The sequence below is a fragment of the Mastomys coucha genome, unplaced genomic scaffold, assembly GCF_008632895.1.
Source record: "Mastomys coucha isolate ucsf_1 unplaced genomic scaffold, UCSF_Mcou_1 pScaffold4, whole genome shotgun sequence".
In the NCBI taxonomy this organism is placed as follows: Eukaryota; Metazoa; Chordata; class Mammalia; order Rodentia; family Muridae; genus Mastomys; species Mastomys coucha.
Genome location: NW_022196910.1, coordinates 14,757,440 through 14,782,655, shown reverse-complemented (window position 1 = coordinate 14,782,655; position 25,216 = coordinate 14,757,440). Strand labels below are relative to the sequence as shown.

General features: G+C 39.6%; 1 protein-coding gene and 1 long non-coding RNA gene across 12 annotated transcripts in view; one reads left to right on the top strand and one right to left on the bottom strand.

Moving 5' to 3' along the window:
- Nucleotides 1–25,216, bottom strand: part of CUNH12orf42 (chromosome unknown C12orf42 homolog) — a 191,402-nt gene that overhangs the window by 20,339 nt on the left and 145,847 nt on the right. The gene's annotated exons all lie outside the window — the stretch shown is intronic.
- LOC116076147 lies at nt 1,355–7,560 on the top strand. The gene is made up of 2 exons (XR_004112839.1): nt 1,355–1,994; nt 7,114–7,560. It is a non-coding gene; the product is annotated as an uncharacterized LOC116076147 (long non-coding RNA).

The following is a 25,216-nucleotide window of genomic DNA, read 5'->3' as shown; positions in this document are numbered from 1 at the left end:
CATGACACTGTCAGCAGACATCTCCCAGGATCTGACTTGCTTTCCCAGTGAGAGTCTAAATTCCTGTTACTAGGTTTTTCAGCAAGCATCCTTCCCCACTGAGCCACCTCAATTTTCCTCACAATTTCTCATGGTGTATATTTCCTGGCTCCCCTGACTCTGCTCACCAGCCTCACCACTCACTTGAGCTGCTTGTTCTGACTTAGACTTCCTGCATTCTGCCGTTCATGCCTCCATTGTTATCTCTGCTTAGAATGCTACTTTTCCAAATGTTGACTTTGACTCAGCCTCTTTTCTCCCTAGAGCTCTGTGCATGCCTCATCTCCTCAAACAGGCCTTTCTTGGTCATGTTCTCTAAAATGACACTTCTCAGTCACATTGGTGTGTTCTTACCTTAATTTTCTTCACAGGATTTACCACTGAAATCACATGCTTATGTGATTAGTTTGGTTTGGGTTGGTTTGGTTTGGTTTAATTTGGTTTTATTTTTGGTTACTTCTTTCATAATCAGGAGCCCTGATAGGAAGTAAACTCCATAGGTGGGCCCTTTGATGTTCCTGTTAGATTGCAGATGCCTTTCTGACACAGCAGAAACAAATAAAACTAGAATTAAATCAGAATTTCAGGTGAATGCTTTCTATACTGCATGGGCCATGCTTACACTAAGACATCTGGAAATAAAGTGGGTCCCCTATGTTATATCTGAAACACCTATGTTTCAAAAGAATAATGGTGTCATTTACCCTCAAGTCATGCCACACTGTTGTGTGTCTCTGCTAGTGGATTAAACTGCAGGCCAAATATGAAGAAAATTTTATTTAAGGAAGTAATGTCAATCTGGAGAAAGTAACTTTGTATGAGGAAGGGTCATGAGGTGTACAAATATTCAAATAATTAATGGAAAAAGACCCCCTAGCCTCTGTGGCCCTTACAACAGAGCTAAGAACAGATACTGGATCCAACACAAAGCTCCAACTCTCTCTAGAAAGAGAATATTTTCAGGAAGCATAGATGGGCCATGGTGGACTGGGTTACCCTCACTTACCATTTGTAGGCTGAGAGCCACTGTGGATTATCTGCCACACTCCAGGCATTACTACAAATACCACTGGCAAGGAAATAACCGTGGTCCTCAACCTTCACAGTATTGTGTCTTGATAAAGGAGAAGGTTAAGAAGCAGGAGGCGCTATGCCATTGTAGACTCAGAGTAGGGGAGCAGACACATACTCGGAACTGTGGCAATGTAAAATGGTCCAGTGTGAGAAAATAATGCTACTGCTCTTTACAGAACACTTCAGCTTCTCAGATTCTAGAACATAGAGCCTAAGCAAAATCTCTTAAGGCTCTCAGGGATCCCATGGCTAATGATAGGCAGGCTTTGATGGAGAAAGCTATGGTAATTTGTTTTTCATGGTGGCATAGCACTCCTACCATACCTCCACCAGGACTTCATTTGTCCTAGAGGAGAAAAGAAGTTGGGATAATTGAGGGAGCCATCTATTGTTATCTTAAGTTCCTGCCAGACTATTCTAGAACATATCAACAATGTCCAAGCTCACTCCAAAATCTAACCACTGATAGGAAATTAGCTAGCACCTGATTTCAAGATGTATTTATTAGCCAGTTTAAGGCTAGGTTATGCTGCTATGACAACTGAAGTTGTTAAGAATTAACTGGAGCATGGCAAAACTACTATCATTCATGACTCATGATCATCAAGGTGCCCATGGACTCTTCATGTTTGTCTGTAGCAAAAGGAAAAACAACATGCCCATCAGTTTCTGCTCAGAGATAACTCACTTCTACTCATAAATTCAATAGCTACTGTTTGTCTCACTGCCAGTAAAATATCAGTGAAACATAGATGGATAATTCTCCCCCTTGAGGAGACCACATTTTTAAAAGTAGCCTTCCATTTCATTCATGACCACAGACAAGGGACTAAGTATGGACACAGAAGACATTAGGATGGACACAAACTCCTCCACTGCAGGTGAGTTGAGATGAAATTCTCTGTGTTCTAGCATTGCCACCTATAAACAAAACAACTATCCATGTAGCCCTATTTAAAGGAAAGTCAGTGACAATGTTCAGAAGAGCTTCTAGAAAAGGTAATACACTGTTCTTGGTTTCAACCTGCAAATGAAGAGGAGTAAATTCAGATGTCTATGGGCCATGTATATAAAACAATAATCTATCTCTCCTCTCTCTCTCTCTCTCTCTCTCTCTCTCTCTCTCTCTCTCTCTCTCTCTCTCTCTCTCTCTCTCTCTCTCTCTCTCTCTCTTTCTCACTGTCATATACATACATACACACTACAAAGACAGTAATGTTTAATTACATTTTTAAAATATATTAAAATATACAGAACTTTACAGTTAATGATCCAATTGTAACTACTTGATGTGAAAGTTTCTACATCAAATGCATGACTGCTGTATGGCAGGGCTGAGCTAGGCTCTACTCTCATTGAGCATGTAGTATGACTGGAAGGCAGTCACTTCCCACACACTGTAGAATAGTGAAGACAAGGCAAGCCTATGACCCCAGAGAGGAATGAAGGAAAAGCATGTAAGAGACATCAGTGGTCACTAACTGCCTCTGCAAACTAGCTCTAGACAATACAGAACTGAAACCCAAAAGTCAGTGAGAGAGGAGCCTGGGACCTCCACCCCGTCCACAAACTATGATACCATGGGGAGAGCCTCATCAGATGTTCCTGTCATGTTCTTGAACTTTCAAGCCTCTAGGACTGTTAACATTAAAATAAACCCCTATTCTTTGTAAATAACCTGGTTTCAACTATTTTATTATAAGCATCTGAAAACAGACAATATCAACAGAAATTGGGAGGAGAGAAAACCAGGGGGTACAGGAAAATAGAAATTAAGAGCATGCTAATAAAACTGCTCAAACAAAAGTCAACCAAGAATGGAAGGTGCTATGTAATCTGGTGCTGAGGGGGAAAGCAATCACTAATGTACCTGGCTGGACTGAGTTCAAATCACAATGGTCAGAATGGCAAAATATTGCCAAAGGTGAAATAGTGGCACTTACATCTTGGAGGTAACCAATAGCTGTTTAGTTGGACCCAGGGCATGCTCAATAAAGGGGAATTATGCCTGATCCTACAAACCAGCCCAACTACCTGTGGCTGGTGAGGTCATGGACCCTAGAGGAGAATCTACTATGGCCATTTTCTTCAGCTGTTATCATTTCTATTTGCATACTAAATACTAATCCTTATACCCACTGATAAATGTAACTCTTGTCCCCCATCAAAGAACATTCTTTTTGCAGCAGATGGTGATCATTACAGAAAGCCACAACTGGTCAAAATACAAAATACAGAAATAGTTGGATGCCTAATATCTATAGCACAACACCTACACCTAAGGTTCAGGGAACTTGGAGGGAAGAAGGGAAGGGACAGAAAGATTTTAAGTGTTAGAGGAACAGGAAAGTTTTCAGTGATTGTGTCTTCTACATGGAACAACAGCCAAGGTCCACTCATGAGATCTCAACAATATATGGTTACCTACATAAGTCCATATTAAATAAGACCTGAGCAATGGCAACAGTTAACATGTCGACATGGATGGGGTAATCTTACAAGGCCCCACCCATATTTGAGGACCTAGAGCCATTAATGACTGCCAAGAGAGGTAGCATCAGCCTCCCAAGATGATTAGCTCTCTAATTGGTTATCCAACTCCAAGAGGTTGGTCCTTAAAAGCATAGACATATGCATGGAACTCAGTGGGTTGTATTTATAGACTTAAATATATGTATACAAACAACCATAGTAAAGAAAGAAAAGAGATAAAACAGTGAAAAGAAAGCAGTGGTGATAATAGAGATAATGTAGGTGATAGAGATAACAGTAGAGATTAATACATGCAAGCAGCTTGGAGACAGAGGAAGGGGAATGATGGAAAAAGGAAAATGGAATATTAGTATCGAGAGTTAGAGATGATCTACATATATTATGTACAGGCCTGAAATATCATAATGAAAGCAATTATTTTATATTAATAATAAAATGGAAAGAAAGAATGAGCAAAGATAATGTAAATGTAAGATGTGTATGTTCCTGCTGTAGACTGATAATTTACAGAGGCTCAAGTGGATGACTGCAGTCTTAGCATTTGAGTGTCAATGAGCTATTCCACTAATGAAGAGACAATTTTAATGCTGGAGAGAGGTATGGGAGGGGAAATTGATTGGGAGCATCTCTGGGAGTAACTGGAGACCTGGGATGGGAGAGGTTCCAGGGAGTGACCCTAGCTGAGACTCCAACCAGCAGGGGGTATGGAGACTGAAGTAGCCAGCTCCTGTAGCCAGCTGGGACTTTCAGAGAAGGGAGGAAGACATAAAGCTCCCACACACAAAACCTTCAACCCAAAATTTGTACTGCCTTCAAGATGCTCAGAAATAAAGATAAGGCAGAAATTGGGGGAATGGCCAGCCAATGACTGGTCCAACTTGAAACACATCCCATGTAAGATAACCAATTCCTGACACTACTCTGCTATGCTTACAAACAGGAGCCTAGCATAATAGATCCAGAGACCCACAGCCAAACATCAGGCAGTGCTCGGGGAATCTTGTGGAAGAGTGGAGAATAGAAATGAGTGAGACAGAGGGGCCATGGACACCACAGGAAGACTGCAGAGTTACCTAACCTGGGCCATGGGGACTGACAGAGACTGAACCACCAGTCAAAGAGCCTGCAGTGGCTAGACTGAGGCTCCCCACAACACATATTTGTAGCAGATGTGCAGCTTGGTCTTCATGTGGGTCCCCTAACAACTGGGGTAGAGACCATCTCTGACTATGTTGCTTGCCACTGGATCTTCTTTCCCTAACTGGGCTTACCTAATTGGGCCTCAGTGGGAGAGGAGGCACTTTGGTCTTCTGCAACTGGATGTCCCAGGATGGGAGGGGGTGGGTATTGGGGGAAGGGAGACTTTCCCTTCTTTGAGGAGAAGGGAAGGAAGTAATGGGGGAAGGAATTTATTTTATAAGGGTGGGATTGGTAGGAGAGGAGGGATTGGGAACAGGGGGGGTCATTGGGGGAGGGGAGATCAAAATGTAAAGTGAATAAATAAATAGCTATTGCTCCGAGCTCTTAAATTTTATTTAAATTTAATGCTACTCTTAAGTATCTTTAAATTCAAAATTTTCAAAGAAAACATAATCTCCATGTAAGCGTAAATGTTTATCTAAAAAGGGAACCCTCTATACTCACATAGTAAGTCATTAAACGTCCATGGTTGTCTTAAAAATGACCATCAATTAAGAAAGTACTTGAGCTCAGTGATTCTAATATCTCAGTCTCAGATGAGTTCTACAAACTCACAACATTTTATTGGATTAAATATTTATAAGCAGAAGTACTGTTAATACAAGAAACAAGAATCCAGCCACCCTTCCATACCCTTACACAGGCAGGGGGTGGGCCATCTGGATCATAGAACTGATTCCTAAGAACATCAGAAGTTGGGATGATAAAATCACTGTTGGGAACACTTCCTTGTCAGTGAACTTCAGGGTGACTTTGCAAGGGGAGTATGGAGTCACTCTGGAAAAGTGCTGATCTAGCATTTTAGAAATCCTCAACAGCAGAATCTTGTAACAATTCTATACTCCCTAGACACTTGGCATGCTGAAGCAGGAGTTCAAGGCCACCTGGGTTTACAGTCAGGATCAACCTGTGCAACTCAGAGAAACTCTGTCTCAAATAAAAGCATAAAGATGGCTAGGGATATAGTTCAGTTGGTAAAATGCTTGCCTAATGTGCATGAATTCCCAGGTCCAGTCTCCAAAATAGAAAAAGAAAAAGACAAAAGAAAAAAAAAGAAAAAGGAAATCTTCAAGAGACTATACAAGCTCTAAAGACATGTGAGTCTCTACATTGTGACCCTGTATGATTTCCTAACTAGGACTCACGTGCATCAAACCCTTATGGTACAATATATCTAGCTTGGGTGCTATCGCATTTTCAGTAAAGCCTGTTCCTGCAAGGCAGAGCTGTGAATTCAACTGTGCCTACCTTGATGAACCTGTTAAACTGTCAACAGCCTATTGCCAGAACTTTTAACTTACTTGTACAAGGCCCTTGCCAATACAATTGAGGTGTAAGTAATTTACACTCTACAAACCAAATCTTCCCACTTACATCCTGAAAAACCCAAAACAGATACAACTACAATTTTAACGTTTGGCTGATAAATTTGCTGAGCCTGGTTACTCACAGGATCCCCTTACTGTTCTGAGAGTCAAGCAAAAATATTCAGAAGAGCACTCTATCCAAAAGCCTGGCGCACAGAGAGGCCTTTCGGGAGACAGGAGGGGCAATGAACATATACAACAATGATTATGGATTACAATCTCATAGAATGATAAAGGAAAACTACATATAGTGTGAGGTCAGAGGGGTAGACAGAGGCCCACAACAATCTGAGCAGGCTTCCTGTCTCTTCACTATAATTTCTAATGCCACCATGTTTCTTCAGAAAGGAAACCATACACTTTGCAGCGATGGGAGGTTGAAATCAGATAAAGTTGGTGTTAACTGCTTCCTGAGCACAAAGATAAAATGCATTAAGTTCTCACAGTGTGTCAAATTGCAGAAGACTATGTCAGTATATTCCCAGAAGGCAGGATTCCAACACAGTAGTTTACGTAACAAGGAACACATACTATACGGGGTGTATATATATCCCACAGCATATATCTGGTTGCTCTTCTGCAGAACCCTGGTTCAATTCCTAGCACCTCCATGACAGCTCTCAACTGTCTGTAGTTCCTGTTCCTGGGGTTCCCTGAGTCAAATATGTAGGCAAAACATCAATGTATATAAAATAATACTAAATACTTTTTAAAAGAATTCATTCCATGAAAAAAAAAAAAAACACAGCTTCATTTCCAAAACACTAAAGTTAGAGTAGATGTCCCAAAAGTCAAAAATCAACTCTGGAAACAGGAAAGAAAGAATGCAAATTATCCTCCTTCTTCATATATTTGTCTTATTAGCTAAAAACGCATTTTCAGAAATAGTAGTCCAAAATGTAAAAGGAATAAACTCAAGCACAGAACTTTTCCATTGCAGATCCCAAATGAGCACAGGAACTGTGAACCTCAGCACTTTGGGTCCAGGAGGCAGTCTCTGTAAGGCCTGCCTTGGGGACCAATTTCCATTCTACAGACTCAGAATGATGTGGAATACTTACTGTGAGTCACTCACCAGCAGTGTGAGTACCTGCCTGCACTATCACCTCAGTGCCTAACTTCAAGTGCTGCCTCTTGATGAAAATTCAAATTGCTGAGTGTGAATGAATTCAGCTTGGTGGAAAACTTGAATCCTCGATGCCCAGAAATACCCAGTTTGCCTCTGACTGACAGCTTTGCCCACCCTTTCATTCTGCTCTTTTCCAACAATGAAAAAAAAAAAACCTCCAAAAAGTCTTCAGCCTGTACCCACACAATGCTCACACTAGTTTCTGCTTCCCTGCATCAGACCCACAGATGAAGGAAAATAAATAAAGAATTCCCAGGAGCTCTCTGTCAGAGATTTGAGGGTCCTAAATCGAACCCAGCGCTTATCTTAACTTGCCTATGTGAGATTTACAAGCAAGAGGAGAACGAATAGGGAGTAATTTAAATTTTAATTTAAAACCTCGTCTATTTTCTTATCCCTTATCAAACTGCCAGCATTTTGCCTCCTGACAATGAGGAAGTGTCACTGGTGTAGGCCAGACCCTACCCACAACCCAGGAATCTCTTTCATCTAAACCCCTGATCCCTTTAATAAACAAAATACGAAGAGGCAGTCAAAATTACGCTGTGCCTTTATAAAAGGAGGCAGGGAAATCCTCAGAGTACAATCCCCTCCTTGTTATTCTCCAATGCCATGTGACTTGGAGTCATTCTGAAGGATAAAGAGACACGGGCTGCCACTAGGTCCCAGCCATGACTTCCCCAGCATTCCCAGCCTGTCCCATCTGTTCTCCAAGGACCACATGAATGGCATATGTCAAGAGAGTCGAAGCTATGCAAACTGCCCAAAGAAATCACTCAGCCAACTTCCCTTTGCTTCTACAGCTTCAGGGATTGCTGCTGAGCCAACCACCATATGGCGAATAATTAGTTTTTCGACCCCACTCAAGAAAAATGTCCGCTTCATTGCCAAGCTTTAGCAATATGTGCATTAATGAGTGGTGGGCGCTGAATGCCTATACATTCACAGAGTTGAGAATGTTCTTTACTTTTTTTTTTTCCTTTTTTAGCTTCAAGCTCTGACAACTTTTGATTTGGTCCTCTTTGACAAGGTGACAGCATCTAAAACATTTGGGAATAAACCATATTTTCTTTTCTTTCCTTTCCTTTTCTTTCCTTTTCTTTACTTCCTTCCTTCTTTCCTTCCCTCCTTTCCCTTTCTTTCTACGTCTTATTTACTTTTGACATTATATAACCCAACAGGATGTGGATTATCACAACTAAGTGCCTTCCTTTTCCCTGCCCGTTCTAAAAGTGATGAATTCAACCCATATGAAGACCAGAATCCTTGAGCTAGGCAATGGGATATTTTCTGCTGTTATGTCCAGGGGGTTAATATACAATATTGAACTGCAGCATGCTCTGTGACCAAGCAGAATGCATGATTGGCCTCCTTAAATAAACTCTTAGCCCCCTCACTGCACCTGAAGACACACAGAATGCTTCAAGCAGGAATGTCAAAAGAACCCTGGTAGTTTGCCACATTAAGAGTGTTCAGTTGTTCCACTGCCTTAAGATGGTGTTCGCAGTAGGTTATGCACAAAATGTGACAATTTTTGAATCACTGTCAATTAATGAAACAGCAACATGTAATTTTAAAGATTGCATATGTCCTTTCCATGATCTAAGGTAAAAAATAGGTGTATGTGTGTTTTGTATCCATTTTTGATTTGTCTGTCTGTTTTGGAGCACTAACTGTTCACCCCCATCTTGATGCTGACTGCTTTGTGACCTTGGCCTTCACACAGTCTCTGCATGCAGACATGTGAATTCTGAGAAGAAGCAAAATGAGACAGAATTGAAATGCTCCCAATGCAGGTCTCTGAGCATCCAGCCATAGATCTTCAAATACCTTCAGTTTGCAATCATCATACCAAGCAGAAGAAACCTCCAAAGGTCCTCTCCCACAATTTGTAGCTGAAAAGGAAATGTTTTCCCAGAATAAATAAGAGGACAGATGCCAAGGATGAGATAGAGAAAAATATTACAAGAAAATAGGAATTGAGGCCAGACACAATAACTACCCTTTCTTTTCTTATTTTTTCTTTTATTCTTTTTTTCCTTCATTTCCTCGTTCTTCTAAAAATCAGACTAGCATGCTTAGGATCTTAAGCCCCCAGTGCACAGATCATTTTAGTGTCCAGCACTCTCTTCTCTCTACCTAGAGCTCAGTACCCAGCTGACTATATTCTTTAAGCAAATACTTCAAAAGATAATGAATCTTGTAAGCAGCAGGGATTTTCTGTTGATTATTGGTTTGTTTGTATGTTTTCTAGATTTGTTTGACAACCTTAGCTGGAAGGAATTATAAGCTAATATTGAATACAGCAGCCAGTGACATGTTGAGTTTTATCTAATTACTATTATTCCTATACTCAGTCTGTCTTTCTGCTCGAGTACCACTGGGAAACCAAGCTCTATTTATGGTCAAAAAGGGCATGATCAACTGTTTTTCACATGCTTTCATCCAAAACACTTGGAGACATTGCATATTATAAAATTACTCCCCCTCTCTATAATCCACAATTCACCATCAATCAAAATATCTCTCCTCTACCCTCCTTCTCTCCATCTCTCTATTTCTGACTTTCAGTTTCCTCCTGTTCTCAGAAAGAAGAGAGAAATACTCCCTCCTTTGTACTATTTGGTGGGTTAAAAACCAAGTTGTATAAACTGCCCAATGAAATTCACAGTAGGTCACCCATAAAAAGTGACCATTTTTGAATCGTGATCAGTTAATACATATTCAAAGTACTATCTGTTTAGTCCCAGGGACCACAAGGACTTTAGACTTTAAAGGAGTTATTAATAAACACTAACTTGGAACTGGTCATGATAGCTCCTACCTCTAATGTCAGCACTCCAGAGACCAAGGATCTGTGTGTGTGTGTGACATAGAATATATATTTGAAATATATTATATGCTTATATATTATAATATGTACACATATAAACTACAACCTTGGGATCCAACAGTCCTTGACTACCATTTCTTTAATTCTTTAATGGGAAATCAGATTCTATTGCTTTTATAGCCATAAGATTAGAGACCTACTCATGTTTTATGAAGAAGAGTGAGGGCTTGCATGATGTCTGTGCATCATGTGCATGTCTGGTGCCCATGGAGGCCAGTAAAAGGCACCACATCCCCTGAAACTGGAGTCACAGATAGTTATTAGCCATCATGTGAATGCTGGACAGCAAACCCTGGCCCCTTGACCACTGAGCCATCACTCTGGCCCCCACTACCCTAATGATCTTGAACAAAGCTTTAAAAAATACACATATATAATCAGAAAAATACTTTTAAAATATTTTTACTGTCACATAAAAACAAAGAGCTTAAAGTGACTTTACATAGTGATTAGTAGCTAAGTGAAAATGCTTCTCACTTGGAGGCAAAAAGCAAGGAGTTCTCCAGTCCCTGGAATCTGTCACTCCATATCCAATTTGATTCTTAGTAGAGCCATAGGGGGAAAGATGGGGTGACAATGTGGTATCTTTGCTGATAAAATTGTTCTTATCAGAAACACTTCTGTGGCCCAGATAAAACTATCATTCTATACATTAGAACTATATTGTGTTGGGCTAACTAGAAATCAGCCAGGGCAGAGTTGCTCTGGTCAGCACATAGTCAAGGAATGTATTCAAGAAGAAGCCAAAACAGAAATGTAAAGTCAACTAGAAACTAAGAAGCAACCACCCACAAAAGTGATCTTTTCTCTGCGCTATCTAGGTAGGCCTCTCTTTCCAGCCAGCTGAAGCATATTCCTATCTGACAGTTTAGAAAGCCCAGCTGGACGGCTTAGGTCAAGGCTGAGAGTCTGGCCCAAAGCAGATAGAAAATCTGGTGAACAGAGGATTTGAATCTGAGATGTGGCTTATCAGGTGGATATCTCTGGAGCTGGACATATGCTCACAATTCACTTACACTCTGGCAGCTCCACATCTTCCTAATCTATACCCTAGCATCTTCATGCCAGCCTGAGTTAATTTTCTTTCTTCTCCATGCTCACTCATTGACAACAGCTAAGTGGTTGCTTTGTTTAAATCGTTTTCTCAGTGTTTCTGTGCAAAGCTCTATTCTTCTTCTCAATCTAAATGAGCTGGTTGGATGAACAGGAAGTGACAATCAGGGTCAAGTCTGTGAGGATGGCCTGGGCCCTCCTATCCATGAGAGATCAGCTGAGGTATAGGATACTTCATCAAATCAGAATTACTGACTTTCCCTGAAACTCTCATTCACACAAACAAGCATGGTCAGGGTTAAAATATTACCTGTGTCAGGTCTCCATTTAAAAGCATACATTTTAGATGGAAGGGATACATCTTTAGTCCTTAGGCCTGTGCTACTTGTGGAGTTGCTTGTATGAAGTATGATAATATCTTCTCATATCTTTTCAACTCCAGTCACACTCATGAGGAATATCTTCCAGAATGAGTTCCACTAAATCACAAATCTCTCTATAACTCACCCACTCCTTGTTCTGCCCTCTTTTGTTTTTAAGACTCAACCAGCCTCCCGTGGTTTGTGTTCTATCTGTCGCTGTCACAGGACAATGTTTGTGTTCTATCCATGTTTCCACTGGAAATTCTGATCTCTTCTGCCACACCTATGAATAATTTCTCTTTAAGTAGCAATGCTCTGGTACCCCACCCTTCTTTCCCTTTGTCATGAGACATGGGAAAAGAGGACAGTAGTGGATACAGTGGCCATTGGCTGTGGTAGGTAACAGACATAAAAATTGGGGCTAGAACAGGGGAACTACTAAAGTAACAATTCCTCTACTGCCTTTTGTCCTTAAAACACTCTTTGTAGATTTTATTTTGTTACAGAATTTTGAAAGGGAAGAGCCTGCTACAGCATCTGTGCTCCTTCCTCACACCTCCGAGCTTTTCAGAGCACAGCTTTGCCCAGTCACAGTCAGTTCCTGGGTCCCTGACTTCTGATGAGCAGGGAAGGTAATCTCTAGTTTCTTTGGTGAATCCCTGGTTTTGAAGAGATGGAGTCTAGGCACATTTTCAGAAAGAGGTACAGTAAAAAGCAGTTCTGCAGCAGTGGAAACACGGAGGGAGAAGGTGCTTTGACTGATCCAAAACTTGGCCAAACCACAGGTCTCTAGGAGGATAGTCCTACACTTGCCTGGTGAATGAACGTTCTCCATCCCCACCCTCTCTTTCTCTCTATTCTGTGTGCATCTGTCTATCTGTTATTATAATGACATACAGAAAGGACACATTTTTATGAAAAGCCTAGGATATTTATCCACACATCAGAGAATTCTCTATTTCATCAATTGACTCATTTCAAAGCCACAAGTAGATTAGACTAGAAAGAGTTTCTGTTATTTGACTTTTAAAATTAAAATAACTCAAGACAATTATATTTGTGTTTTAGGTCTTTAAGACAAGACAATACACTAATAAGAATATGGTATTGGGCAAATTCAAATATGCGTTTAAGTTTATAGTTCAAGTATGTGCCCTAAAATAACTCTAAGATTATAAGATTTAAAAACTATGATTTTTAGAATTTCAAGAGATACACTAATATATCTCCTGCTTTAAACAAACACAACCATGAGTGTATAATATAATTCATCTCATGGTAATTCATAGAAAGTGGGACAAACTTCTTAAAAGCTGTTAGAATATATTTAGCATGTCACTGAACAAAGATGATGGACCTAGAAAGACAAGAGAAAATGAAATCTTGAAGATTGTCTGGCTTGCTGCCTTGGAAGAGTTTCTGACCATGGAACAGTTCTGAAGAACATAGGCAGACTCTTGAGTTGAGGAGAAAGATTGTGTGCCTGTGAAGATCAGCATGTGCAGTGTTCTCAGGGACATGTGCTAAAGATGGACAGCTGAAGAGAGATGCAAACCTTCCTAGACTAAAAATCTAAGAGAAACTAAGCCTTGACTAATCAGAAACAGGGAAATGATGGAATGGGAAGCCAACATAGAGGGATGACTCTCTCTCGGGAAAGTGCTTGAAGCTTGATCATGAGCATCCAAGTTTATGCCCACAACCCATAAAAAGGCAGGTATGACGGCATCCACGTGTAAGTCCATCACTGAGGAGGTAGAGACAGTCAGATCCCTGGAACTCACTGGCCAGTAGCCCAGCCTGTTCAGTAGTTCCAGACCAACTAGAGGCCTTGCCTCAAAAAAGAAAAAAAAAATGGCTCCTGAAAAAGAACTCTCAGAGTTGTTCCCTTGGCCTCCACACACATGGTCATGTATCTGTACATATACGTATGCACACAAACCCAAAGCTATGCACATTCAAAATAAAGACCAAACTTCTATGAACCATGTAACAGCAATCCAACTCCATCCAGGATTGTCAGGAAAAGTAAAAATGAAGAGAAGACATGAAAGAGATGACAAAGTAAGTGTCCTCCTGTGCATGACAAAGCATAAAATGGGATGATTCAGTAATGCAAAGGAATGAAGTGTTGATATGGATATGAAGTTGGATGAATCTCAAGAGCAGGGTGGAATAAGCCATTCACAAAAGGTCACAGACTAGGTGGTCCTCTTTGTATGACATTCTCAAAAAGATTAAAATCACAATGACAAAAAACCAAATCACTGAGGTGAACAGAAAATGGAACATTTCTATTGAGAAGCCATTCTGCACCTTGACTACAGGAGAAGTGCCACAACTCTATCTGGGCATTAAATATAGAGGTGCCTGCCAGCAAAGTCAATGTTGTTAGTTGTCGGTTAAAAAAACAAAACGAAAAGATGATGCCATGATAAAATATAGGAAATATGGCCAAGAGTAGGAGACAGTAATTGCAAATATACAGTACTTGATAAAGGATTCACTTCCCCCAATGAAAAACTGTCAAAACTCAACAATAAGAAGAAAAATTCACTAAAGAAGATATGTGGCTATTAAATTAGCATGTGGGAAGATTCTGTACATTACTGCCATCAATATGCAAATTAAAACCATATGACCTCGCTATTGCACCCTTCAACAGAAGGAAAATGAAAACATATATCCATATAAAGACTTGGAACACAAATCACTGTTACCTTTATTTGTCACAGCCTAAATGGAGATAATTCAAGTGCCCTTAAACATGGGAATTAATAATAAAAACATTGTGGTATATCGATTTATTGGAATGATGAGTAGACCAAGAAGCAATGAATTGCTGATACAAAAACAAGGCAAACAAAGAAAAAAGTCTTGCCCCTGACAAAAGAGTACATACTATATCGTTCTGCTATTATAAAATTGTGGAAAATGTGAACTAATCTGTGACATAAAACAACACTGATTGTTTAGAGAGATTTTCTATGGCTGTGGTAGAACACCATAACCTTATAAGGTTCATAAGCAACTTATAGAAAACAGCATTTATTTCTTCCTATGGTTCCAGAGGGATAAGTGTCCATCACAGCTCAGAAGCATGACAGGAGGCAGACATGGTGACTGGAGCAGCAAGCTGAGAACTCATATCTTCAATAGAAAGCACAAAGCAGAGACAGCACACTGTGGAAGCCTTAATGCCAACTACCAGTGACATACTTTCTGTAGCAAGGCCGTACGTGCTAAATCTACCAAAACAGAGCCACTGACTGGAGAACAAGTCTTCAAACAGTCATGGCTATGGGGAATATTCTAATTCAATATTCACTATGGACTCACTATGCATGGTGGATCTCATAGGCTTATGACCATACCATAATGTAAAATTTAGTCCAACTCATCAATCAAATGCCCAGCCTCTCCTGAGACTCGAGGCAATCTCTCTTTTTATTTTAATTTTATTTATTTTACATCCAAACCACAGTTTTCCCTCCCTCCTCTCCTCCCAGTCCTTTGTTCCAACCCTCCTCTTTCCCCATCCCCTCCCCAACCATCCCTCCTCCATTTCTCTTCAGAAAAGGGCCAGACCCAATGGATATCAACTAGGCATGGCATAGTTGCAGTAAGACTAGGCACCTCCTCTCCTATTAAGGCTGGACAGGGCAATCCAGTAGAGGGAAAGAGTCTTAAAGGCAGGCAACAGTGTCAAAGACAGACCCTGCTCCCACTGTTAGGAGTCCTACAAGAAGACTAAGCTACATAACTGTAATTTATGTGCAGAGGACCTAGGTCAGTCCCATACAGAGTCATTGGTTGTTGGTTCAGTCTCTGTGATCCACCCCCCCATAGCCCCAGGTTAGTTAATTCTATGGGTATTGTTGTGTTGAATCAAGGCAATCTCTCCATTGTATATATTAGTGTTGCAAAGGGAAAGATTGGGAGCATAATGAGAAAATACTGAACCAAAGCAATACATAAATCCAGGAGGGCAACTATCAAATTCTGTAGCTCCACTCTACCATCTTTGCTGACTGGAACATACATCTCTTTCTTAGGCTGATTCAGCCTTCTGCATGCAACTCTCCCTGGAAGATATTTCATGCATCTGGCATCTACAATCTTGAGGTCTCTAACAGGACTAGGTTTTACTTCTCATGGCTTCATGCCAATTCTGCTCATAGCCTCCTCCTGCCCTCTCAGGGCCCCAAGTAAGGATCACCCTGACACAGTGTGCCTGACCTCAGAGGCTCTCTAAACAACAGAAGAAGCCCCTGTAGCCTCTTTACACTTGTATCCTTCGTGAGTCTACAACCAGCACCATATGGACATTGCCAAGGTCAACTACCAGCCTGAGATGGGCCTTGGCTCCCTTGAATCCCACTGACAGCAGCTTTGTAGCTGTTTTATAAGAGAGAAAAATCCTTAGGCCTCTTTCCTTGAAGGGGCCTTGCTATTGGAGGACCCTTCCCTTATAACAGTATAGATCCAGACTGGCAGGTCTTGGCTGCAACACTAAGTCCTTGATGCTCTTTTTCTCTTCAGACTGTACTTGGTATTTCTTTCTACCCAGATTGTTTTCTACATTAATAACCTCTGTTCCAGTCCTTACTCATAACCACATGACAGATTCAATAGTATACTGCCTTAAAACTACCTCCATCAAAGAAATTAAGCCATTGCTTTTCAATTTAGCTTCTGGAAAGTTCCTTGAACAAGGGCAGAAAGCAGCGGAGTGTTCACCAAAATATATAACAGGAATGGCTTCTAGGCCAGTTGCTAATACTGGTGCCCTATAAAATGCCTTGTGAGTCTTAACAATCCATGTGCCTTTCAGCACTATTTTTCAGTCTACTACTACAATAGCCAATTAAACCTTATTTATAGCATTCAGCCACTTTTCTGGTCCACACATTCCTACAAACAACAACATGGTTAGGCTTGTCACAGCAATAGTCTACTGTTTGGGACCAACTTCTCTACTTTTCTATTGCAACAATAAAATACTATAACCAAAAGCAAGCTATCGAAAGGATGAGTTTAGCCAGGAGGTGGTGGCGCACACCTTTAATCCCAGCACTTAGCAGGCAGAGGCAGGCGGATTTCTGAGTTCAAGGGCAGCCTGGTGTACAGAGTGAGTTCCAGGACAACCAAGGCGACACAGAGAAACCCTATCTCAAAAAAAACAAAAAACCAAAAAACAAAAACAACAACAACAACAACAAAAAGATAAGTTTATTTGGGGTTGTGGTTCTAGAGTAATAAAGGAACAATCATGGCTTGGAGACATGACAGCTGGAGCAGCAAGCCAAGAGCATACATCTTCAGTAGCAAACACAAAGCAGAGAGAGAATGTACTGAGGATGGTACAAGACTTTCGAAACCTCAAACTCTACCACCAGAGACACACTTCCTCCGGCAAGACCAAATCTCCAAAATCTACTGAAACATCACCACAAACAGGGTACCAAATATTCAAATATCTGAGCCCACAGGAGACATTCTCATTCAAATAACCATAGGCATTTGATCCAGATAATGGCTACAGATAATGGCATCAACTTTGTCTACTTCCCTGTCTTAGGTATGCTCATAGAGTTAACAAAATATCGTTTTTGAGTATATGTTGAGGTAATTTATAGAAGAGAGTAGTGTTAAAATCAAGAGACTAAAGAAGCAATGAAATGGAATTGTCCCATTTCTAATTTGTTGATGATGGAACAGGAAAACGATGTATTAAAGACTAGAGGGGAAAGGCCAATCTGTTCTCTCTACTTGAACTGGGCCAGCTCCCCTCTCCTGCCTTAGGACATTGAAGTTCCCCTCTTTGGTTGTTGAGATGATATGGCTTATAGCAGTGGCCTCTCCTACCCTGTCACCCTTGCTCCTCAATTGAGAGACACACCTCTGGATTCTTTAGTGTTCGTGCTTTCAGGCTCTGAGATTACACCATTGGCTTTCCTGCTTCTACAGCCTGAAAATGGCTTATTTGGAGCCATCCTGTTCTCCACAACCATGGAAACCTTCCCCGTAACAAATCTTCTGCATTCATTGGTATGAAAGTAGGTAAGGAGATAATAGACAGTTGGAACATGCCTACACCAAGGTGCTTGATTTGCAGCCACAGCTGTGTGTCCAGAAATCTTCCAGGTATGTGGAGAATTTAGTTGGACATTTCTGTCACATGAAAAACCTGAAGGGTCATCAGACACTCAAAATACTTGAAAGACTCCACAATCTAATAAAATTTTCTAGCATGTAAAGGTTTGTAGATTGTCTTTTACTACTTCGTGGTTACTACTTTTTCCCACCATTTTATCTCCCTAGTTTTACCCCCTATCATAAGATAGAAGAGTCAGAAGGATAGAGGGGAGATAGAGAGAGATCTATGAATCTAATTTCTTTCTTGTTTCTTCTTTGAGCATAACTACTAATGAACCGAAACTACCCCTACCTCCCCAAATGACTAACAACTACCAACCCTGACTCTTGGGGGCCCTAGCATTTATAATATAGCCTGTGAAAAGTTCCCAGAATACAAATCTCACACAATCACAGAAACTATTTGCAACTGGCAAAACCATGCCTCTGCTAGAGCACGAGGTGAATCACAGTCCACTGCTGTTAAACAGCCTCATATTGACACATCTGGGATTAATATGAAGATATGTTCATTTTATGTTATATTTTTGTTTTTGAAGGAAAGTAAAATTTTCACTGCAAAAATTTGTTCAGATTTTTTTAGAGACTACCTCTCATTGCATTCAATCTGGAATAAGTTATTTCAAGAGACCTAGACAGAGATCAATGCCTTATTGAGTCCCAAGATAGAAGATACTCAAAGAAAAAGATAGATAAGTCAACTACCTATTGTTCACCTACTGTGGGTAGGCATTATACTAATTACTCTATTTATAAGTTCCCACCCAATCTACCCTAATGTGATACTATTGCCCTAAAATATAAAGAAAGAAATTTAAACAAAGTTAATCAGAATGATTGTAAATTAAAATCATACTTGATCTTTTACATTTCGGAAACCAATCCAGATTGAAAGATTATATGCTTTTTCCATGTCTTTGTGTAGAAACAAGCCTACACTTAAAATTCCACAATGAACATTACAAACTGTAAATAAGCCTGAACAGCATTTGAATAATGACATGAGCTTTTTTCTGAAGTTTAATGATAGAAAAACCTCATTGTATTGTCTTCATTGGCTCTGCTCTTCTTCCAGATGTCAAAAAGAAAATAACCAGACAAGAGTTGTGGCAGATTTGGATGAGTTTGAGAGCTCTACGTCCTCACACACTTTACAGCTTAAACATCCTATCTACCATGCAGTTCTAAGGAACTGCCAGGCCCACTCAGAACACCATTCAGAACACAAAATAAGAACATATAAATGTAACAGTGACCTAAGTCCAAGTACAATCACCCATTCTCAAAATATCTATGTGTTCTGTTAATGCAATTTCACAGAATGAATTCCAGAGTTTAACAGTCAAATTTCTTCACCACCAAGAACCCTGAAGCGATTCCCCAAAATGTCTTCTTCTCTTGAGAGATGGAGATCTTAATATCTTCTTTCCATTCATTACACAGGCATTTAAATCACCAAATCTATTCCTTTTGATTGACTTCCCTTTACTATGATAAAAACCACTCAAGGCAGCAAACCTAAAACAATGCTTTAGTAGGGACAGCAAACTACAAGTTCTCCATTTCAAAAAGGGTATTTATAAATGCCATTTATAACTAAGCACTCTAAAAGAAGCCCTGCAGTTAGCCAAGGTACATTTTCTGACATATATTTGAAAGGTATTTAAGAAGCTCAACGTTTTAGTAATGCCAAAATTCAAGTGTTGGGGGGGGGAGCTTGTCTTCCTCCAAGGCTATTGATTTTAATGACAAATTCATTGAATTGGCACCATTGTGAATGCTACCAATTATTATATTCATAAACTCAGATGTCTGTACCCACAAGTAAAGATTTTTATCTGCTTCATCTTTAAATAAGATTAAGAGACAGTAGATAATCTCAAGCATGTTATCTAGAGTCACTTTATGTGACCAAAAACAGAAGAAAGCAGATGGCCCTCTAATATTTATACAAACTGGGTCATTTCCAACTGCTTTCATCTTCATTCAAGCAAGGATAAAAGATGATACTTGGATTGAGATAGAGAATTCTAGTTAGGTTGTCATGCCAGCACTTGAGAAACCAAGCCAGTAAGAGGTCATGATCCAAGCTGGTTTGAGCTTCAAAATGGGATTCTAAAAACCTCAAGGGTTGAGGTGTAGCTCAGTGGTGCAGCACTTACATAGCATATATAAGCCCCTGAGCCCAATCCCTAGTACCATCTCCCGAGCCTCAACCACAAAGATAAAAGGGGTGCCATTCATGCTCCCCAAAGATATAGTTTAGTGCAAAGGTACCAGCTGAACTGGTAGTGCTAAAGACAGATGTTTACTGAACATCTTCATGCACAATTAAACATGACAGTTCTATACAAAAGCTGAGAAGCAGAGATGCCGCCATTGGCTAAGAAGGTCCATACAGGCCTTTCTCCTACTTATAAAGCCATAATGCATTAGCCTCCTTCTCATCTGTAGTGATGTTTATATCACTGCCTTGCTACCTGACTCCTTCTCTTAGAAAGTATAATCTACCCAGCTTCTGTATGTACAATTCAGCCCTCACACCTCCCTGATACAGGTAACAGAATGAGCCTTGCATACCATTGGCTCCATCAAACTGTTCTTTCTCGGGAAACTCAACTAGGGGCTTGAGGACCAAATCGACTCTCTGTGAAGCTCTGGTAAGTCTTAAGGACACCACATGGGCTGTCCATGGCAGACCATGCACATGGGGAAGAAGCTGGGAAAGAGGAAAGTCTACAGAAAGCTAATCGTGAGGCAGGTGTAGAGAGGGAGCAGAGAACCTTCAAAAGGAGAATGCAAAAATACAATAAAAATCACAAGGGCTTATGAGGAAGGCGATTAACCTGGGATAGCAGACATAGGTTCTCCTGTAGGGCTGGTTAATGATCTAACTTCACCCAACTGAGCTTGTGTGGCCTCAGTCACTTGCCTTGTTTTCCTTGGCCTCCACCTCACATACAATTGGAATATTAATGGCTCTCCTCCCAAGAATTTTGGATGAATTAAATAAAACACACTTGTAAAGCAGTTTAATACAACTATCAACACAGAGCATCTAAGAACTATTAGCTCACAATAATTAAAACTGCAGTCTTTCTACAGATGTTTTCCATTCTATAAAATGGGTATAACCATGGACCTTCCTTCATAGGCAGTAAATAAGTTAATATACATAAAATCTTCAATGAGTATCTGGCACAAAGTGAAAGCTCAGGAAACCTGTTAGCATGGTTACCATTATTGATGATGTCATTACCATTAACCTTGTCTTCATCAGCATTAGCCCAGCACCAGCCAGGATTTGGCAGTACTGTTAATAATTACCACTTTCAAAGATTAATTCAATTATTCATACAATGACAGAATGATATTTGCCTCTGTGCAGATGTGTGTGACTCTTGCAATCTGCATTAAAGGTTTTTTTTTTTTTTTGCTGGTGATTCATTCATGAAGTAGGTGTAATACTTTACTATAGTTCTTTGCCTCTATGGAGGCAAGGCTGTAGTCATCCATGAAAGGAATAAACAAATGAAAGCAATCTAAATGGTCCCAAAGGGTGAGTACATAATTCAATGATGGTAAAGTCAAGCATACATAATATTGTTGAGCTACTAAAATAATATGAATAAAGATTTATTGAATTGAATTGTGAAGCCATATATAAAGATAACATAATGTTAAACCAAAGCATTAAGATTACACATACCATAAGACATCAATACTAAAATAATAGCTATGTACATACAGAGTCTTAGAAACATTGGTGACTTTTACATTGTTATATTTGTTCATTTATGTTCATTTGTGTGTGAGAGAGAGTATGTGGAGGAAAGAGAGAGAGAGAGAGAGAGAGAGAGAGAGAGAGAGAGCACATACGGAGACCAGAGAACAACTTTTTAAAGTAGGTCTTCTCTTACCACCATGTGGGTACCAGGGATAAAATTCAGGATAAAATTAGATTTAGTGGCAAGTGCTTTTACCTACTGACCCACCTCACTGGCCCACAATGATTAGTTTTATCACGTTAGGCAGACAAAAGGATTTCGGACTCCACTGACCATGCTTCCTATAGAAATAATAAAAATAACTGCCTAATACCCCATTAATTTGAATCCCCCCAATGATAAGCACTAGTAAGTACATAGAAAACACATCATTTTTCTTTCCAGACAGAGTAAACCAATAATAGTCCTTCACAGTTTTAACTGTTATTAAATATTATGGTAGAATTTGTCAAAGGCTAAATCTTTAAATAAATGATGTTCACATCAGTCTTTTCTGAATCGCATCTGTGCCATGCTACAGCATCTTAAAATGAAGCAAATCACTAGTAGTTAACAAGACATTTGATTGTACTCTAAAATTCTCAGTGGCTTCCTGTGGCACTCCTACAGAGAGCTTGTGTTTCCATGTTGATGATCCTCACTAGAGTGAACACCCCTCAACAGACTATATGTCCAGACCCTCAGGGCTAATGATCCTGTCAAGTCTCTTAGAATAGTACATTTTATCTTAGCACTGCTGCAGGTTAAACCCAATACTAGTTCAAGAGATGCTAACAAAGAAAAGATTCAAACATTATAAAACCAAAAAAATAAAAAATAAAAATAAAAAACAACTTGATAGTGTGTACTGGCATATTCTAAGTAATGATGCAGAGTGGGATGGGTTTGGGGGTTGGGAGGAGAATGAACTTATTACAGAATCAACTGAGGAGAAATAAGGAGCAACTTGATGGCCCGCCCATCCTAGGACTCACAGCCCTGCCCAGGGTTCATGGCCCCGCCCAGGGCTGGCCTCACAGCTTCACTGACAGTCTTTATAACTGAACACTGTAAAACATTTTATTGATGTGGTAAATTCCAGACACCTGGCAGGACCCAGAGAAAGTTTACCATTGGAGAAGCAGTATGAATGTCTAGCCATCCTTTCGAGGTTTAACCTTTCCCTTCTTCCTAAAGTCAAAGTCAGAAAGAAAACTTATACTGCACTTGAAGAGATGTTTATTAAAAATGAGTTGCTGTCTTGGTCTGTTTCCTATTGTTACAATTGACAAGCACAAGTAGAGTAATTCATTTAAAATATTTATTCAAGTATGAGAATTAAATGAGATAGATATATGTTGAGAGGGGAGCAGAGATAATTTTTAATTTTAATACATTAAGTTAATATTCAACTTTCAATAAGTATTACCTAACATTATTATAGCTCTCACTTAATCTTCAATATTCAAAAAAATTGCAGTCCACCAGTTACAGCATAAAGACACTGGTGTGAACAATCTTCAATAGTGTTCAATGGCCAACTCTATTAACAGCAGCTAGCTTTTGTTATTAACATCATGTAGAATAACAAATTCATTTCATCCAATAAAACATACTCTTGGAGCAGAAGAACCATGGTAAATATTTAAATATTGCTTGCATGATCAAATACTACCATTACCATATATGTTCTGTTAAAACAAACTAGCTCATTTGACATTGGTAAATAAGAGATGATTTTGATATAAGTTTGAAAACTGCTTTTTTTCATATGTACTTTTCCTCACTATCTTAATATCTGAACCACCTCAAGGAGAAATATCTCAAGACATAGGCACAGGCAAAGGTTTTTCTGAAGTAATTCTACAAATTCACCAAAGCTTCTACACAACAAAGCAAACAATTGCATTTTTCTACAACCTACAGAATAAGAGAAAATACTTTATAGCTAGCTATATGTCCAGCTGAGGGTTGATATTCAGAACATATAAAGAACTCAAAAAACTAAACAAGTGGACAAATGAAGTGGACAGAAAAGTTTCAGAAGTGCAATTGGCCAAGAAAATTGTAAAAATGTTCAATATCCTTAGAATCACAGAAATGCAAGTTAAAACTACATTAAGATTCCCTCTTGAACCTGTCAGAATGGTTATAATTAAGAAAATAACCAATAATAAATCCAGGCAAGACTGTGGATAAAGGAAGCTTCATATACTACTGGTAGGAGTATAAATTGGTCTAGCCAGTATGGAAATCAGTCTTGAAGTTCCTCACAAAAACTAAAACTATAACAGTATATGTCCCAAATCTACCACTCTTGGGTACATGTGTGTGTGTGTGTGTGTGTGTGTGTGTATAAGACTCTAAGACAACATATCACAGAGACAACACGCACCCATGTTCACTGCAAAAGTATTCATTTTAACCAGGTCATGGGATCAAACTATAAACCCATCAGAAAGTGAATGGAGAAGGAGAATGTATACAGGCACAATGGTGTTTTATTCAGCCATAAATAAGAATGAAATTATGTCATCTGCTGGAAAGTGGTTGAAACTAGAGATACTCCATTAATGGAAATAAGTTAGATAATTGTTTTGTATATTGTGATACTAAAATTAACATGAGATCTTGGAGAAAAGAAGAAGGGAGGTCATAGTTTAGCAGTAATCTATTTGTAGATCGAGTTGACAGGAAATGAAGTGTCCTGGTTAACTTCTGTCAACTTGACCCAGTTATGGATAATTTGAAGAAGTCTAAACTGTGGAATTACTGAGATCAGACTACCTTGTGGCCATGCCTACGGGGAGTGGTTTTGACAAATGATTGGTATGGGAGGATCCACACTACTGTGGGTGGTGCCACCTCCGGGTGATCTGCTTTGTCTTCTGTGGTTATAGACTATAAACTTTAAGATGAAATACAATGCAATATGATACACAACACACCCTTTGTTCCCAAGTTGGTTTTGGTCAGCAACAGTTTCACTGCAGCAACAGAAACAAGCAAGAGCAGATAGATACCTTGGAGCTCGTGTGGGAAGCAGTTTTCAGCCAACCAATAAGGGTGATGGGAACTGAACTCTGGTCTTCCTCAAAAGCAGTAAACGGCTCTTAGGCTCTTAACCACTGAGATTTTTCTCCAGACCTCCTGGAGGTTTCTTAAGGAGTAAAACTTGTAATCTCATAAGTAGGAGTAGACATTTAAGAAATTACTATTTCTATTATATAATTACTATTTAAGAAATTAGCTATAGAGAATTTTACAGTAGATAATGGAATAAATGGATTGATGTTGTTCACTGTTCTTAAAAAAAAAAAAAAAAAAAAAAAACATGTCATATGCCACTTCTCAGATCCATACAGGTGAATATAAAGCAGAGCTTACAACACCCATACTAGATCTTCCTTTGCTGAGAAAGACATTCACTGTGCTTGCTTTATTGCTTGAAAAGGAGTGTGCCTGCCTGTCTCCTCAAGTTGAGAAAAGAACCTCATACTGAGATGCCAACGTAAACCTAAATTTAATGCCCTGGATGTGTTTGCACGACATCACACTATTGCTCTAGGCTTGTGTGGTTGTTGCATTATGCTTGCAAAACTTGACTAGTGCTGGGCGGGATTCGCCATTTTCTCTCGGGTGAGATTCTGAGACTGGAGCAGCCAGCCCGGAGGCGCCTT